The 20,073-nt window shown below is 41.7% G+C and overlaps 1 protein-coding gene across 1 annotated transcript in view; it reads right to left on the reverse strand.

Moving 5' to 3' along the window:
- Positions 1 to 20,073, reverse strand: part of Camk4 (calcium/calmodulin dependent protein kinase IV) — a 265,408-nt gene that overhangs the window by 241,312 nt on the left and 4,023 nt on the right. The gene's annotated exons all lie outside the window — the stretch shown is intronic.

Genomic DNA, 20,073 nt, shown 5'->3' on the forward strand with positions numbered 1-20,073 from the left:
GCTTCTCATAGTTTGGCACTGTTATTAGTTACTTTTCTCATTTCTGTGACAATTCCTGACAAACCAGCTTAAGGCAGGAAGTACTTCTTTTCACTCATAGTCTGAGGGTGCAATCAATTGTGGCAAGGAAGTCTTGGTAGCAGAAGCATGAGACAGCTGATCCCACTGCACCCAGTCAGAAAGTAGAAAAGGATGTCTCTTACTGGGCATTTACCCTAAAAGCTCCATGTCTCAGTTCAGAAAGATTTGCTCAGCCATGTTTGTAGCTGCTCAATCATAATAGCTAAGAACTGGAATTAACCCAGATGTCCATCATTAGACAAATGGATAACCAAGATGTGGTATATCTACATGATGGAATTCTACACAGCAGCAAGGAAAAATGACACAATGAAATTTGAAGAAAAATGGCTGAACTTGGAACAGATCATTCTCAGCAAACTCACCCAATCACAGAAAGACACTCATTACATCGTCTCACCCATCTGTGGCTCCTAACCTGGATCTGCCCAAGATGCTGACATTCCCAATAAGCATCTTGAGTATGGGACAATAGGGAGGGTGGAGGGGAGGGGAGGATAAGGGGGGGATACAAAATGGGACCCAAATGGAACTGGTACCATAAAATCCCATATCATGAAAGACAGATTAAAAGGCTGAACCTTCATCAGGTCCTTAGAGGGAACACCTGAATCAAAGGGCAATGGAGAGGGTATGATGAAAACTAACCTTAATCTTCATCTGTTTCTCTTTCTCTCTCTCTCTCTCTTTCTCTTTTATGTTACCTATTTTTTTCTTCCTTCTTTTCCCTTGGAGATGGCCTGTAACTCTCAGATCTAGGATGAGGTTAACATCTACAATGATCTGTTGATCAGAGTGACCTACAAAGTTTCCCAAAAGAAGACAGGCTTCTGTCAGAGCACTTGATTACCCATCAAAAGTTAATGGTAAGATCATATTGCCAAAGATATCATGTGCTCTTGTTATGGAACATGGAGAGACCTGGCTGGAACCTGGAAAAGAGTCAGTCCCCAGAGAATTAGCTTGTCTACTGCCATAAGGTGCTACGTGAGCTACTAGGAAAAAAATGGTCAACACCTGTCCAAGAAACTCGTGGTCTAAGGTGCTCAGAAGCAAACAACCTGATGTGATGCTCACCCAAGTGCAATAGTGGCACACAGCCACTGTGGGTAACCAATTGCTCTTGGATTGGCTAACAAATCCACTCAGTGTAACAAAACCCATAGCTAGAACTGGGAAATTAGTCAGAATCATTTCCAACAAATTAGTTCACTCTCCAATATCAAGCTCCCACCAATCTTTGGCTATAAGAGGTCCTACCTACATCTATTAAATTCTCTTTAAACTAACAATGGTTATCCCATTTATCCAGTGCTGACTTCACTCCCCGTTAAAGAATCTGCTTCCCTTTTCCAGATGGACATAGAACCTGAGGGAGAATCAGCCCATCACACCTCATCAGGACCCCAGTTGAAACCATACAGGAACTAAGGAAATGACAAAAGAGCTGCTTTCTTGGTGAATCTGGTATCAGCACAAGGGCGAAGGAGATAGACACAGAGAACACTTAACTTCTACCAAACCAGGTATCCAGAGACACAGTGGCTCCCAAGACCTCATCACTGAAGTAGACCTAAAACAAACCCAACATTGCTCAGGGAAATTTGTGGAAGGGGGGGGGCATAAAGATTGTTAGAGCCACAGATTGGGACATTTTGCACAGCAACATGGCCTTTTCCCCATTACTGATGGCTATCTCCACAATGCATGACCCACAATCCCCATGGGGGCAACTGGCATCCCCAACAATGAGAGCTCCTTCAGAGCGGGGAGGACAGGTATGAAGATAAGAATGGTACCAACATGTGCTGTTTACACACTGAGTATGTACATAACTAATAAAGAAAAAAATGGAAAAGAAAAGAAAAGAAAGAAAGAGAAAGATGAATCCTGGTTCTTAGCTTGGTCTCTCCTTTTCATTAAGTCTAGGATCCCAGCTCATGGAATGGTGCCACCCACCTTCAGGACAGTTCTTCCCTATTCTAGTAAACTGTTCTGAAAGTACCCTTATAGACACACCCAGAGATGTGTTTCCACCAATACTATTCAATCAAGTTGACTATGAAGAACAACCAGCATTCACACATTCCCCAATGCATGATTTATTATTCTACTATCTATTATTATATTTTCACAAGATTTTAAGACAAATGACTTAAAACATTCAATCATTTTGTATCTAGCTAAGAATTTATTAGTGATAATACCTCATAAATATTCCTTACAGAACACTATATCTAGTCTATGTCTATGTTCCCCCTCCAGGTGGTACATCTGGACTTCCTTCCCCTTCCCTCTCAAGCATGGACAAGACCTGGTCACACATCTCTAAGAACCAGATAAAACTAGAAAGGGATAAACTGTAACCACACAATGGAGAAAGCTAACAAGTTAGGCAGGCTGAGAGCATGACTTGAAATACCATTTGTGACCAAGTCATCTCTGAACTGAACCAGAAAAAGGGTACTTCATTTCTGTGATACTCTTTTCCAAAATTTAAGACCCCAGTTTACTGTGAAAAATAAAATACAAGTCCAAATTGTGAGGTATTTTTCAGTACTTTGTCCCGCATCACTCAAGACTTGAAAGGTCATTAGAAGCAAGAAGGGACTGTGAAACTGTCACAGACTGAGAAAAATGTGGCAATGAAATGCAATACTGTTTGTAGATTGGATCCTGGAGGAGAAAATGGACACTGATGGAGAATCAAATGAAGCCTACTGTCTAGCCAATATTACATGAAATCACTAGTATTAAAATAAATATGCATTATGCCACCACCACTTTCTTAACAAATACAGCCATATAATTTATCTCTTCTTAACTTCCACAACAATTCTATGAAAGGGGCATGGAAATTTTCTTTCCCCAAACAAGGCAAATGGAACTTGTTATAATTTAAAGGCTCATTAACAATAGACAGCTGAGATATTGTACTTAGAACATATAGTTACACCATCGAAGTCGCGCTGGGGAGCCTTTTATTATCTGATTACAGTTACGGGTTCATTTTAAGACCCAAAGCCTCACTTTTTACTCTTGTTGATTTCTCTACAGTCAACATAGTTCCAGAATCTTGGGAGCAGAAGACATGAGGGGTTGTGACTTCTAATCACATGTGATCTCTCTTCCTTTACTGAGACCCATTCCAGGATAAATCCTCCTTGCCTGAATGGCATGCACACAACTGTCTGATCTTGATCTTGATCTCTATCCCTTTTTTGTTCCTAGTCATGCATGGGTAGCTCAACAGATTTCGTGAAGTTTATTGGCTTGTATTCCTCAGTGCTACAAAGAAATCCATTCACCAGAAGAGAGACTAAAAGTTTTAAAGGCAGCTAATGAAAGAAACACCAGATCAGACCTGGGCATGGTAGCATATGCCTTTAATTCCAGCACTAGGAAGACTGAAGTGGGGAGAATCACAGTGAGTTTGGGGCCAGCTTGGGGGTACAGAGTGAGTTCCAAATCAGCCTAGGCTAGAATGAGATCCTACCTCAGAAAAAACAAAACAAAACAAAACAGGAAACGTCTGACTAAACAGAAAACCAAACAGTATTCTATCATTTGAGTAACAAGTTAGAGAAGAGCACTTTAAGTATGGCTAAGAGTTACTGACATCATCTTAAATATAAAAATTATCTTTTATGTTGCTCATTTTTCCTTTCCATGTACAAAAAGTAGCTATTTTAACAATACTCCCAGCTATGAGGTTTTTTTTTGTAATCTTTAAATAATTTCCGGAGCTCTCTTCTTTATTTCTGAACCATAGACAAGTTGCCCTGCTCATAGATCCAGCTATTATACTTACTAGCAAAGAATGAAGTGTTCTGAATAAAAATTAATGAATCTATGATAAGGTGTTAGTGCAAATAAGTTCTCAAAGCAACAAAAAGAATAATATGTTCTAATTTTAACCTCCTTCTTAGAAGTAAAGGAGGCTGTAAAAATCATAAAGAACCACCTACAGAAGTTATTTTAAATTACCCCAACTGTCCTTTTTTGGTCTGCAGATATAGAAAGCCTTAAGGTTACATACTTATGCTTCACTGCGGCATAAAAAGCATGGTAGTCAAACACTCAGAAATACTGAATAATGCACTTCCCCTGGGGAAAAGGCAGGCTTAGTTGTTCTGAGAACTTATCAGCTTGAAGCAACCACAGAACATCACCAGGACGTGCTGCCAACACATTTCCAGGACACTAGCATCTGAAGAGACCTATGAGAGATCACGTAATCATCTGCAGCCTCTCCACCTTCACAGAGAGTCGTTCCAGCGTGAATACCATAAAGGTCTAACGCAGCGGACAGTGCACAGCAAGACCTCTTGCCTCACTTAACTCTCTTCTTGATTAACAGACGGAGAAGCCGAGGTTCACTGAAACTTGCCTGCGATGTACTTGCAGCAGACCTGCACTGCTCCGCCGTAGCTCTTCCTAATACCAATGACTGTCTGCCTAAGCGCAATGTTTCGTGGTGTGCGCAGCCAGCATCGCTCTCCGGGCATAACCTCAGGCTCATAGAAAGTCCTGCAGAAGTACCATGAATTCAGTGTTGTGCATTAGATATTCATTGACTTAGGAAACATGATCCTTATTCTTGACAATTTAAAAGTTAAGATATAAAACTGACACTAAGATCCAGGGAAACAACCTAGAGTGAATGACACACTGAGCGGTTAAACATTGTTCCCTTTGGTTCCCTCAATTTTGATTTTATTTAGATTTTCATTATTAGGATCACCTCTCTCTCATTTTAAGTTCAGAGACACTTTATCAGATTAAGAGAAAGAAAGAGGAGAGAGCATGATGAGTTCCTAGCCATGAGAGGGAGGAGATAAAGCTCCAAGGTGAAACATTTCAATAAGACCAAGCAAAGCGTTGGTACGTTAACCTTCAACTAATCATAAGCAGCCCAGATTGTTCGCGGAGATTGTATGTGCGCGAGGTAGGTGAAGCTGCGGTCAGATAGCAGAGGAGCACTGGTGTCCCGTTCCTGAGAAAGGTGCCCAAAGTGATGAGAGCTGTGCCAGGATGCGGTCCAAGTCCTGACGGAAACATATGATGCTCAAGATGGGCCAAGTTTTATTTTTTAATAGCTGAGCTTCTAGTTGGCAACAGAAAAATCTCGTGCCAGCTGCTGAGGAAATAACGTACCCGGTGCTGGCAGGCACTGGCACTTGGAGAGCCAACAGGTATGGATACCCGGTGGTGCACCGCGGCGCTGCTGCCTGGACGGCGGGGAAGGGGAACTGTCCTCAGCTGGGGACGGGGGAGTGGCCGTGTGCTGGAGAGCTCTCATCCTCTCAAACACATAGAAAAGTAAAACAATATATTTTAAAAAAAGGCAGATAGACCACAAAATGAACAGCAGATCCAGCTCTAGCCACCCTAGATAAAGCAAACAGGAGGCTGTAGGCCTTGGGAAACGGCCTCTGAGCCACGTTCCCCGGCAGGCGAGGAAAGAAAATGGGTGGCCATCCGCGGGGACGGCACCCAGGCGTGCCTGAGTCTTCCTAAGCTGCCGTAACCACTAGCACAGATGGGTTGCCGTCAACAACAGACCCTTGCTTCATGGCTCTGGGGAGGTGGAGTCCGAGACTGAATGCCAGCACGGTTCTGGCGAGGCTTCTCTTGGCTGGCAGACGGCCGCGTCCTCCCAGGGCCGGGAGAGCGAGGGAAGGCCAGCTGTCCCGCTCCTCTGCGCGCGGGGAGCGCGCTGCTCCAGCACAGCGGCCGCTCTCATCCCCTGGCCTAGGACAAACCACTCTCACAAACCACAGCAGGGGCACAGGTAGCAGAGGAACTCTCCAGCTAGAAACTCCCAGTCCGCAGTGCGGACGATGAGCACAGTCTAGGCTCTGATGGAATGAAGAAAAAAGTCAAAAGGGAATGGCGAGTCAGGCGTGGTGGCGCACGCCATCAGTCCCAGCACTCGGGAGGCAGAGGTAAGGAGGATCGCCATGAGTTCAAGACCACATGAGACTGCATAGTGAATTCCAGGTCAGCCTGGGCTAAAGTGAGACCCAACCTCAAAAAGCAAAACAAAACAGAACAAAAAAAAAAAAAAAAAGGAGTGTGGTGTGCCAGTGTGGTGAAAACGAGTGGTAGGCACAGTAGGCACAGGTTAAGTGTCACCTTTCTTCAGTCCCTTGGGCCCGTTTTTTGCCACCCATGATTTCCTTCACATTTTCCCAGACTCTTGTTGTCAAAAAATAAAGGTAGGAACATTAAGGAAGGGCTCAATTCAATGGCTTCTAAATAATGCCCTCACATAATTATGGACATGAGAGACTACGTGTGTTCCTTTCTCCCTTCATGACTCTTTCCTAAGGCTATGTCTTCTCTGTAGTGAAGGGAGGGATGTGCCATAGGACAACATGACAGGAAATTCCAGCTAGCTACACAAATGGGCCTAAGCTTTTTAAGGATAATTCATTTAGGGGCTGGGGAGATGATTCAGTGATTAAAGGTACTTCCTTCTAAAGCCTGATGACCCAGGTTCGATTCCCCAGTACCGACATGAAGCCAGATAAATAAAACGGCATATACATCTGGAGTTCATTTTCAGTGGCAAGAGACCCTGGTACACCCATACTCATTCTCTCTCTCTCTCTCTCTCTCTCATAAATAAATAAAAATATTTTAACAAATAATTCCTTTAAAAACAAAACTAAGAGGGGTGAGAAAAGCTCAAAAATATACCTTCTTGCTAAGTTCAATGCTGCCAGCATTTGTAGTATTCACGACAGGAAGCAAACATGTGCACATGCTTCCTTAAATGGCAGAGGCCTTTACTAAACACTACGTAAGAATACAAACTGCTCGAGGATCCTCAAACACCTACTGAGAGCCTGTGGAGCTTACAGACCTCCTTACTCCAAGAGCTGCTCTGCCTCCTGAACATAAGTGAAAAAACAAAGGTACCCACCAGAGAACTCATCCAGAAGAAAACACAGGTGCACATGGCCAGCAAGCACCAATCACTGAAGGCCAGACTGTTCTCACATTCCTGAAGCGGGGGTCCCTTCAGGACAGAGTATCCTGAAGAGGATCACAGCCCTTTAGGTTAGAAGGATTGAACTGAGACAATCCTACTGGTATCCAGCAAAGATTCAATGAGTGTTATGTGCTTCACTCTTGTGCTGGATGCTAGGATATGAGTGAATGAGGTGGCAGAGGCTAGACCCTCTGCAGCTTCCATTCCTGAGAGGGCAACAGGTATTAGGTGCTGAACAAGTCACTTCACAATGTGCTGGGCTAACCAAGGTTTGCTATAGAGAAAATGTCCTCAAGGAAAAGAGACTTAAATCTTTTAAATTTTAAATTTTTTCCTTACAGCTCTCTGCCTAATTCTTCTAACATTTGTTCATTCACAAGCTCTTCCACAAGCATCGCCTAAACACTTATATGGAAAGGGCACTGGTTGAAGACTAACTTAGTATGAACAAAGGATCAGTAAGATACAGCATTTCTCTGCCCAAGGAAGCAGAGGCTTGGTGGCAAAGAGCACAGATGTAACTTTTTTAAAAAAATATTTTTTGTTTATTTATTTATTTGAGAGAGAGAATGGGCTCTCTAGGGCCCCCAGCTACTGGAAAAAAAAAAAAAAACAACTCCAGATGCATGCATCCCCTTGTGTATCTGGCTTACTGGGTCCTGGAGAATGGAACCGGATCCTTTGGCTTTGCAGGCAGATGTCTTAACCGCTAAGCCATCTCTCCAGCCCCACAGACATAACTTTAAAAATCACAAGCATTACAGTTTGTGTGGTGGTTTGAATGAAATGCTCCCCAGAAATTCCTGTGTTCTGAATGCTTGGTCTATGGCTGATGGCAATTGGGGAGGTGTATTTCTGAGGGTGGGTTTAGGAGTGTTATAGCCAGCTCCCCCATGCAAGAATTTGACTTACTTTCCTGCTACTGTTTTCCACCTGTTGTGGCAGAGATGATGTCCAGCCTCTGCTCTCCCCTGCCATCATGGAGCTTCCCCTCGAGAAAATAAGCCAAAATAAAAATAAATAAATAAAATAACTTTCCTCCCATCAGCTGCTTTTGGTCGGGTGCTTTATCTCAGCAATAAGAAGGTAACAACAACTTGGTCTACACAAAAATGATAGGAAAGCACAGATGTTGGACCGACTTCCATTTTAGGGGAAGGGGTTGGTTTTTTTTCTTTTTTTAATTTATTTATTTAAGAGCGACAGACACAGAGAGAAGACAGATAGAGGGAGAAAGAGAGAATGGGCGCGCCAGGGCTTCTAGCCTCTGCAAACGAACTCCAGACGCGTGCGCCTCCTTGTGCATCTGGCTAACGTGGGACCTGGGGAACCGAGCCTCGAACCAGGGTCCTTAGGCTTCACAGGCAAGTGCTTAACCGCTAAGCCATCTCTCCAGCCCGGGGCTGGTTTTTGAGCTGGGGTCTTGCTGTAACCCAGACTGGCCTGGAATTCACTATGCAGTCTCAGGGTGGCCTCAAACTCATGGCGATCCTCCTACCTCTGCCTCCCGAGTGCTGGGATTAAAGGCATGTACCACCACGAGTCCAGCTGAAGAGACTCTCTGCCTGAGGACTCAGGCAATAGTTGTGGAATGGTACCTAGCAGGAGTGCATTAAAACTAAGACCATTTCATGCACACTGCAGAGGTCTGAAATGAGAGATCCATATGCTCAAGGCTGAGACAAACTGATTCACCATTCTCGATCTTAGTTCCTCTTCTATGACATGGTGTTAGTGATACAGATCTTGTCATGTTATTGGAAGTCCATGATGCAAAGACAGGAAACTGTACCAAGGTGCTGGTTAACCTCCCATGGAGGCGAAGAGGAAGAGAAGTGGTGGTAATAAAGACGGCAGGCACACTGAGGTCAGACTGCTCTAAGCTGCACCAAGGCAGATACCGATCCTGTCCATACCCAGTGCAGAATCCGCATACCCTACTACCCGCCACGTAGCCTGTGTGGGGAATGATAGTAAGTGAATATACCAGGTATGGAGCTGTTGTGTTTTGCATATATGACCTGGCAACTCCAAGAATGGAATACCACCACATTCTTGTCACACAAATGCCACTGAGTGTCAGGTTCATGCACCCAGAGGCACAGCAATAAATAGCACTTTTTTATTACCTGCTTCTGCCTTTGCCATTATCTTGCTCAACAGTCATTCCCCACCACCTATTTTAACTGTCCAAAATGGCCCCTCTTGGTACTGTACCTCAGAGCCACCCTGAGAATCTTGCCTTACCCAGCCATCCCCTTTGGTAATCACTTCCTCACCTTCCTACCAAGCCCAAGCTGGAAATGGCATTCTGCCGCACTTACCTGGTCTAGATCAGGGACATATGCCAACTGCTCCCCTCGATCCCACAAGCCAGTCCTGGCATTCCATTTCCTCTAAGTCATCATGTTTTAAAGAAGTACATTAGTTTTCTCACAATATCTTGGCTATTTCCTCAAGTTTCCACTTCTCTAATGTGACATACGTTCATATGGCAAGTTCTATTTATTGTTTTTAGTTCAGCTCTAGTGACAGGTGCAGGAGAGCTCACAGGGTACCTCCGTGAACATTATTCTCAGCTTACATGTTCATATTATCAGAAAAGTAAAGGGAAGGGTCCACAATCCCAAAAGAGGCATTAATTGTTTCCTCTACAAAATAAGTCTCTGGTGGTGTGTTATGACTGAACATTCCAGTCCAGACTGATTTATTGAATTATATATTTTGAATCTGGTCACATTTAATAACAGTCTTATTTTCTCAGTGGTAGTCCTGAGAGGGAGCTATGAAAAAGTGCATGAGTCACTAGAAAAAGTAAGTAGCAATACTTACAACCTGATCTAGAATAAACTTGGTTCAATTGTCACAATGACAGAACTTTGCATGCCTATGGAGTCACTTTAAAAAAATATTTTTATTTACTAATTTGAGAGAGAGAGAAAGAGGCAGATAGAGAGAAAGAATGGACATACCAGGGCCTCCAGCTACTATAAACAAAATGAACTCCAGACACATGGACCTCCTTGTGCATCTAGCTTACCTAGGGAATTGAACCTGGCTCCTTTAGCTTTCAGGTAAGCACCTTAACCACTAAGCCATCTCACCAGCCCTGGTGTCACTTTATTACTATTTTTTTAATTTTTTATTTATTTATTTATTGGTTTTCCAAGGTAGGGTCTCACTCTAGCGCAGACTGACCTGGAATTCACTATGTAGTTTCAGGGTGGCGTCAAACTCTTGGCAATCCTACCTCTTTTTCCCGAGTGCTGGGATTAAAGGTGTGCACCACCAAGCCTGGCTAAGTTTTTGTTTTTGCTTTTTTGGGGGGTTGGTAATATTTTTATTTATTTATCTGAGACAGAGAGAGAGAGAATGGCATGTCAGGGCCTTTAGCCACAGCAAGCAAACTCCAGATGCATGTGCCACCTTGTGCATGTGGCTTATGTGGGTCCTGGGGAATCAAAGCTGGGTCCTTTGGCTTTGTAGGCAAGTGCCTCAACTGCTAAACCAACCCTCCAGCTCAAGAGTCACTTTTTAAAGTAACTATCAACTTTCCATTTAAGATCATAGAGCAAATAATATGGGACAAGCAAATGAGTGCAAGATTCTGAGAAAATAGGGAGAAATCATTAAAATACTGCCTGCCTTATAGGTAACAATACCTGTGTGAAGTTGGTTGCAGGTACAATATCTCCTTCCCTTCTACATTCTGACTTACAATATTAATCAAGCTTTGTCTATAGTCTTGACATGTCAAAGTCCACTCTTGATCTCGTTTTATTTTTCAAAGAATCATTTATACACCTGGAGAATCTATCAACCACAAAGCCCTGAAGCATGGCTTACCAAGTAGGTGGACAGTGTTCTCATCAGCAGGGTTAAGCTCAATATACTGGAACTAATGCCCACAATTCCCTGAGCACTGCTCACAGGGCACAGAGGGCCCAATCCCTCCAACAGCCTAAGCCAGCCTAGAGCAAAATTTTCAAGCCAGTCAAGTTAGTAAATCAATTCTAAGTTTCTTGCGAACAAACAGACAAAAAAAAAAACTCACTGAACTCCATGACCACTCACTTTTGTAGTTGAATCCAAAATTAATTTCATCCTCTATTTGACGAATACCTTTACTCTTTTTCTGTTTGCATCTATATGTCCTTATTTTGTTGTTGTTACAATGTCAGTAAGCCCTTATCAATGCCTTCCATCAAGTTAAAATGCAGCACCAGTGCACATGTGCACCCACTTCCTCTTGTTGCACAAAGACACACTTTACAGTGTGATATCTGGTTTTGTTTTCATTTTGACCTATTTATCTGCTTTGAACTCATTTTCATAAAGTAGAATGTTGTTTAAACATGGACACATTTATTCAGTATTCACTTGTTACTACAGTTCTTTGTTCCATTTATATCTAATAAAATGTTTCTTGTGACCATGTTTCCAAATTATGTATACTGAACTACTATAATTGCTACACATGTGCTACTTAACCAACACGTAATGTACTTGTCAAAATATCTAAAGGCTAAAATTAAAGACAAAAATTATGAAAAGGAATAGAAATGGATTCAACAATACTTTTTCGTAACAGTCCATTTTATCATACATCCCCAGGACATAGGTGGCCTGATTTAGAGACCTCTACTTTTGTCAAAACATGACTGCTCAATTTAGCTTCACTCCAAAGTCTACTCAAAATAAAGAAGTAATTCATTTTTTGTGTGTGAAAGATTACTTATTTAAGTAGGGCACTGATATAAAGGACTTTAATTAGTCCATTTGAGATATATGCATAACGTATAAAATTACTCAATATACCATATGCATTAGTAAACAGAATCACTAATTATAAATTTGCCAGATGTAAATATTTCATCCATAGTTTAAATATTTAGAGTATTATTAATTTGCATCCCAAATAAAGCAGGAGGGTAGTTAGCTGGAAATCTTTCATAATTATGTACAAAACAAATTTACAATAGTTTTCAGACCTGTGCATGCTCACAGAAACTGAACGTAAGCACACTAAAGTAAAACATTAACTGAGGGAACATCACTCACGCAATCACTGTCAAGTAAAAGAAACAGAAGCCCAAAAACTGGTGAGTCGTGCTGGCCAACCTGCTACATAGGTAAGAACTGTTCTGCAACCATTTCAGTGGAGCTAGGAATGAGATGAGTCTGCATTCGAAATTTGTTTACACATGGAAAGCTAATATTAGGTTAGTAGTTTTAAAATGAAAAGGAGACGCAAGGTAGTGCCTTAAATAAATGAACATCTGGTACCATGTTAACCCCAAATTTTTATGTTAACTGAAGACAAGCAGAATTGTAACTTGGCTAGTCTAGATCAGCAAACCACAGAAACAATCTAGCAGCTGCTTGGTTTTGCACAGTAATCGATATAAGTGTAACTTTGACATTTTGAATTCGTTTTTAATATCAAAAGAATTGCTTGTGATGTGAAAATGACAAGTAGTTCACTGCAGTACAAAGCGACATTATGTCCTTGCTTTCACTCAGTTATTACAGAATTCAGATTTCCCTCAGTGGCTGAAATGTCAAAACAAAAACTCCTTACTGTCTTTGCCCTTACTGGCTCCTTTCTTGGTCTAGTTAACAAATTTTAATCCAATATTATCTAGCCGTGGCGGGGGAGGGGTATTGTTGTTTTTCTTTCTTATCCTTTATTCTAAGCTAGCTTGGTAAGATTTCTCTTGCCCACTCGCATGGTCTGTCCTCATTATAGGTTAGGGGCAACTTCTAAGTCTCATAAACCCAGCCAAGACCTCGCTACCCTTTGCTCTTAAATGTTTACTTGTGTCTCTGCAACTGTGGTCATCACCTGTCACACTTGCTCCTTTTTATGGATTTATCCTTATCTTCAGGCCCTCTTTGGGTCTGCCATTTACTTACCCCCTCCCAACCTTACCTGGCATTGCAATGTTCACGCTTTATGAATTTTGCAGAATAAAATGTTCATCTTGTATTTTTCTACCCTTTTTTGGTTTTCCCTTTAACCTTAGCAATAAAGTTGAATGTACTTGGTGCTTGGCATGCTCTTTGTCAGGTCTACACATGTTAAAAATCCTGACATAGGGCTGGAGACATGGCTTAGCGGTTAAGCCCTTACCTATGAAGCCTAAGGACCCCGGTTCGAGGCCCGATTCCCCAGGACCCATGTTAGCCAGATGCACAAGGGGGCGCACGCCTCTGGAGTTCGTTTGCAGTGGCTGGAGGCCCTGGCGCACCCATTCTCTCTCTCTCTCTCTCTCTCTCTCTCTCTCTCTCTCTTTCTCTCTCTCTCTCTCTCTCTCTCTGCCTCTTTCTCTGTCACTCTCAAATAAATAAAAACAAACAAAAAATATTAAAAAAAAATCCTGACATATTTCAAGGCCCACTACTCCTCCATGAGGACATCAAAACCGTCTGAGAAAAAAAATATCACTGTTCAAAAGAATGTCACTGTTCTGGGCTGGGGAGATGGCTCAGCAGTTAAAGGTGCCTGTTTGCAAAGCAAGTTCAATTCTTTACTATTCACATAAAGCCAGATGCACAAAGCAGCTCATGTACCTGGAGTTTGCTTTCAGTGGCAAGAGGACCTGACATGCTCATTCTTACTCTTGCTCTCTCTCTCTTTCACTCTCTCTTTGACGTCATATATATAATTACTCTTTCTCTCTTATACATAAATAAAACATAATTCAAATGCCACAGTTCTTACCTATCTGTCACATATTAAATTTTTCAACATCTTAAGTTGTTTGCATAAAAGGTATAGATTCTCATATTAATTCTGATCATGAATGAGAGACAAAGCAAGGCACCAACAAGATGTGCTTCACCTATAACAATCCTGGTGGATAAACAGGAAGCCCGGATCACTGTGCAAGAATAATTGGAGTCAAATTTGAATAAAATATGAATTGACTGTATACTGAAATGTTTGTGTAGAGACAGTACACCCATGGTATAATTTACTGAACTCCTTCAGTGATGGTGCACAATTCCTTAATCACCTATTTGTGAAATATGAACATTAAGAAATATGAAATCAAAACAGCAAGTTTTCATACCATCAATGCTAAACTCCAAGGAGCACCTTTGAATATTTCCGATGTAGACAGCAATCTTACCTTTCTTAGCTTTAGGAATAGAGTATGCAAAGAAAGGATAGATTACTTATTCTACTTCCAAGGAGACCGAGCCTCAACCTACATTTACATAGCATGAGCAACAAAGGGCAGCAGACAAATGCAATACCTACACATATGAAAATCTCTGCTCACATCATCGTCCTACAGTTATACAACAAGCCTCTCAGACCACTAGCGCGTGCAAGCTGAACACAATTACTAAATGAATGACACAACTTTACAGAAATTCCCATATCTTTGCTCCCAACACAATTTAATACACTTATTTACTATTTGTATGTTTTGCCCATTGATATCTAGAGCCAGATTTATTGCTGTTGCCTTATTGTCAGTATTTATCATACTCATTCACACGCTAACTCCTCTCTGCAGTGACAACACACAGGGCCAACATACATTGTCTAGGTCATCATTATGCAAAAGGTCAGCCACAACCAAGGAAAATTAAATAACAAGTAACCAAAAAAAAGTCCTTCTTTCAATTGTTTTTAATCATTCTGATTGCATTGAAAGAAAGCCTCTATTTATGCTACCACAGTTTTAACTCTGCTAATCTCCAATAAGCTCTCTTCTTAACAGGAAAAAAAAAAAAAAAAACAAGCCTCGGGCTCATGGCCTTCAGTCCACAAAAATCTCTAGCTACAATGCAATATTAATGCTTTGCTTTGATTGCAATTTATTTTTACAATTTGCTTCTATTTATGGATATAGAATCTTATTTGACTTTTGATTTAGTGAATATAAGAATTTTTTGTAAGAAAGTTTAAATTAACAGTGGGAAGGTTACGTAAGCAAAAATATTAAGTAAGAGCCGGGTGTGGTGGCGCAGGCCTTTAATCCCAGCACTTGGGAGGCAGAGGTGGGAGGATTGTGAGTTCGAGGCCACCCTGAGACTCCATTGTGAATTCCAGGTCAGCCTGGGCTACAGTGAGACCCTACCTCGAAAAACCAAAAAAAAAAAAAAAAATTAAGTAAGTCACAGCACAGGTAGTGTGCAATTATGAGAGAAGTCATAACAGAAACAGGAGAAACATTTGTTTGTAACAAATATGCAATAATGTCAAATAAACTCACTTCAGCCACCCCTTTGTTACTCACCATGTACAGAACTAAAAGAAAGTTATGTAATAGCTTAGTTTTAAGTTTCTAAGACACCAATCAACAGGCAGGGAGGGTCTACTTGACTATGTGTAGAGACATTTTTGCTGTAACAACTTAGTAAGAAGATTGCTACCAGTAGCTAGAGGCCAGAGTCATTGATAAACATCCTACAATGCAAAGCATGGTCTCACAACAGAATTGCCTAGCCCAGAATTCCTATGGAGTCTTTGTTCAGAGACCCTAGCAATAAGAGAAAAAGATACATGTTCTAGTATGTGCCCGTCACTAGGGTCCATCACATTCTCTCCTTACACTGTTCCTTTCCTCGTCTGATTTTTGTCACTGATCTAAAACTTTCTCTTTTCTATCCAACCCACACAGTCACTGCTGCCCATTTGCAATTAGAATGAAAATCTTTACGTGTTAATATTATTTCTAAAATTTCAAACCTTGGAATAAAACTAAATTTGCATGCATCTTATTAATTATCTTAGCTTTTTCAAAGAAATTTAAATAAATCAAAACTACTTCTCATCTATCAAAAGTAAATAATAGGGCTGGAGAGATGGCTTAGCAACTAAGGCGCTTGCCTGCAAAATCAAAGGACCCAGGTTCGACTCCTCAGGACCCATGTTAAGCCAGATGCACAAGGGGGCGCATGTGTCTGGAGTTTGTTTGCCGTGGCTGGAGGCCCTAGCAAGGCCATTCCCCCACCTCCCTACTTATTTCTGTATTTATCTCAAATAAATAAAAATAAAACATTTTTTAAAAAGTAAGTAATAAATGAGATAAAAAAAATCACTAACAAAAAAGAATAACGAGTAGTCATCAATGGTCTTAACCAACAACGGACCCTGAAGGCTTTAGAGCTGCACAACCAGGTCAATATTCCCCAACTGGCGCAATGGCGGCGTGCCTGCTATAAAGAAATCAACTCTCCTCTGGTTTGACGTGTGGCCTGCTCCAGGAGAGGCAACTCACATTTTTATTTACTTATTAGAGAGAGAGAGAGAGAGAATGGGAATGCCTGGACCTCTGGCCACTGCAAACAAACTCCAGATGCATGCGCCATCATGAGCATCTGGCTTACATGGGACCTGGAGAATCAAACCTGGATCCTTAGGCTTCTCAGGCAAGTGCCTTAACCACTAAGCCATCCTTCCAGGCCCCTCAAAGTGTTTTTCTTTGTTGGTTTCAAGATTTTGGGTTTTATGTTAAGAGCTTTTATCATTTTAAATCTATTTTTTTTAATTTTATTCAATTTTTATTTAATCACTTGAAAGAGAGAGAGAAAGTAGCAGAAAGAGAGAGAGAGAGAGAATGGGAGCGCCAGGCCTTCCAGGCACTGCAAATGAGCGCCAGACGCATGCGCCCCCTTGTGCATCTGGCTAACGTGGGTCCTGGGGAATCGAGCCTCAAACCGGCGTCCTCGGGCTTCACAGGCAAGCCCTCAACCGCTAAGCCATCTCTCCAGCCCCTTAAATCTATTTTTATGCAAGGTGAGAGATATGGATTTGTACTAAAAACTGAATCAAAAGCCTATGGCTGGGGAGATCTGAGGACTTAGGGGGAAAGTTATTACTGTAGTCTGGCTAAATTGATATATTAAAACCCACCAAACTATCTTCTAAATACTTATGTTTATGCCCACATATTAATGCTACTCTCACTCTTGTTTAGAGAAGCTTCTCTTTTCAGATGGCAATGACCACTGGGGAGACTCAAAACTCACCAAAGTTCTGAGAAGAAATGACAGTGGTGTGTTCAATACTAAGTTAGACATATGTATCACACCCTCCAAGGCTCAAGGGCCATTGCAGAAGAGGTGGCAAAAACAGCATAAGAACCAAAGGAACGGGAGGACTGCTTACAATGCTGTCCTCCAGACACAAAGTGGTCTTAATATCAATGACCTCTAGTAACCTACACTACCTACACAAGACTTGCATAATAGGAGGGGGGAAATGATGTCATCTGATGGCATCGAAGTGGAAGGGACAGTAGTTGAAAAGAAATAGGAACTCAGTGGAGGAGGAATTCAGGACAGGAAAACAAGGATGGTGGGAGATTGTTCATATGTATGGAAACTGTCAATAAAAAGTTTAAAATAATAGTAACTAATGATTAAAACAGTTTATTTGGCAAACACAAAATACTAAATACACACACACACAAGAACATTCTTTGAAATTATTCTGTGGCTCTTTCTCTTTTGCTCTTCTCGTAAAATCAAAAAGTACCTGTGTCATCTTTCCCAAAATCTGGAGGAATTTTTAACATTTTTAGCATTTACACATGGAAAATACTGTGTTCTTAAAATAGTGATTCTATTATATTCTTCTACTGATTTCAAGGCTCTGTACAATGAATGTAATTTCTAAGTACTTCTGAAGTTCAGATGTCGCAATAGCCCAGAGCAGATCATGACTTGAAGTTCAACTTGATTTAACTCCTGATTCTGACACACATCTGTGGTAAAATGCTAGTGAAGGTGAAAGTGAATCCCTTTCATTTCAGAACCACAAAACATTGCCAGCAGAAATGAGGCCTTGTTGTCAGCAGCTACAAGCTACAGAGGTGGCACTTATCAGTACCTACCCTGCAAAGAATGGAAACCAAAGTGGCGTGAGATTAGGGTCATGATCATGTATGTACATATTAGGGAGAAGAGAAGACAGTTAAGAGTCTAGAATGGAGGTCACCACAACCAACACCATAGCTACCAGGGCATGGTGGCACATACCTGTAAGTCCTGAATGCAAGAAGTTGAAATAAGAAGATAGAAAATTCAATACAAGTCTGGGCTATATAACAAGAGCATGTCTCAAAAACAAAACAAACAATAAACCAACACCAACTAGAGAGGAAGATTCCACAAAGGAGGAAGGAGGTACATTTTTTGGGATTACCTGGTCCACTTCATTACCTTTGAGTCATTCTCTTTCAAATCTTTTGCTGAGCACCTGCTAAGTGCTAGGCTGTTGCTAGGCAATGAACAAACACATAAAGGTGCACAGGCCAAACCCACAGACTCTGCTGTCCTGAAGGCAAGTCCATATTCTTCCAAAGAGCCTGTGCAGCAGCAGTCTCTATTTTCCCATCTGTAGTCCAACCCCCACCCCACCCTTGCTCCTGAGTCACCTGTGTGAAAAAATAAACAGGTGCATGGAGAACAAGTCAGTGATTGAACAAGCATTTTCTAAATTCATACACAGATTAAAAACAAAACAGGGCTGGGCATGGTAGCGCACACCTTTATTTCCAGCACTCAGGAGGCAGAGGTAGGAGGATTGCCATGACTTCGAGGCCACCCTGAGACTACATAGTGAATTCCAGGTCAGCCTGAGCCACAGTGAGACCCTACCTTGAAAAATAAAAACAATAAAAAAATAAAAAGCCGGGACATATTATTCCCAAATAAGTTAAGCAGTGGTAAGGGCAGAGTGTGTAAAACAGGAGATCAAGAGCCAATGGGGCCTTAGAAGACAGTGTAAGGGGAAAACCAGGGACATGAAAAGTACCAGCCAAGAGAACAGCCCAGGGAGGGAGCTGACCAAGAATGAAGGAAGGAAGAAAGAAAGGAAGGAAGGGAGGGAGGAAGAGAGGGAGGGAGGGAGGGGAGAAAGGAAGGAGGGAAAGGAAGAGAAGGAAGGATGGGAGAAAGAAAAGACAGGCTCTGATCCCTCACCATCCATGGTGTAGAATAAATTACGTCTTCTCAAATTTCACTTGCTGATAAAATTATGTGTTTACAAGTAATATGAAAATAGAATCAAAACTGTCTAGGAGAACAAAAGGGACTGATGAGACCAGGAGGGATGAGAAAGGGAAAGGTCGAGGGGCAGGAGATATGCTCAAAGATCAGTACATCCTTCTATGAAATGTTCTTATGCAATACTATGTACAAAAAACATACAATGCATGTGTTGAGACCTAACTTTAATATGGGACATGGAGTTATGGCTTTTGAGAAGCAATTATGTCTAGGGCCACCTAATGAAGGTGAGGACCCCTGATGGGATTAGTGATTTTATGAAACAACAAAGAGCTTAATTTATTTCTTTCCATTCCTCTTAATTTCCCTTTCTACATTCTGAGGACACAGCAAGAAGATGGCTACCTGCAATACAGTAAGTGAGCCAGCCCCTGGATTTTGAAGCTCCTAGCCTCCAGTTTGTGAGCCACCCATGTCTATTGTTTAATCCACCCAGATGTTTTGCTATAGTAACCCAAGCCAAGAGTGCCAAGACAAAAGCACTGGTCTGAAGCCCTTCGCTCAAAAAAGACACATCTTGTGTGGTTGCTTGTAGGAGGAATTGACTGGGTCAGAGTTACCACCGTTGGAACAGTTGGTTTCTCACTTCTCCACATTCCCCCATTCCTTGCGAAGTTGCCCCTTGTGCAAGCCCTCTCTCAGGCTCAATTAGTTCAGTTCAGATTCCTGTGTGCCCAGTGTATGCTTGGGAGACACCCATGTTTCCTCAAAAAAAAAAAAAAAAAAAAAAATGGAGGGGAAAGCCCACGATTGATGTAGAGTCAGCATGAAAAGTTTTCTCCATACAGTTGAGCCAAATGGACAGTATTCAATACAGTACTGACAACTGGTCTGTTTGTTTGTTTTTTTGTTTTTCAAAGTAGGGTCTCACTCTAGCCCAGGCTGACCTGGAATTCACTACGAAGTCTCAGGGTGGCCTCAAACTCACGGCAATCCTTCTACCTCTGCTTCCAGAGTGC

This window comes from Jaculus jaculus, chromosome 13, assembly GCF_020740685.1.
Source record: "Jaculus jaculus isolate mJacJac1 chromosome 13, mJacJac1.mat.Y.cur, whole genome shotgun sequence".
NCBI lineage: Eukaryota > Metazoa > Chordata > Mammalia > Rodentia > Dipodidae > Jaculus > Jaculus jaculus.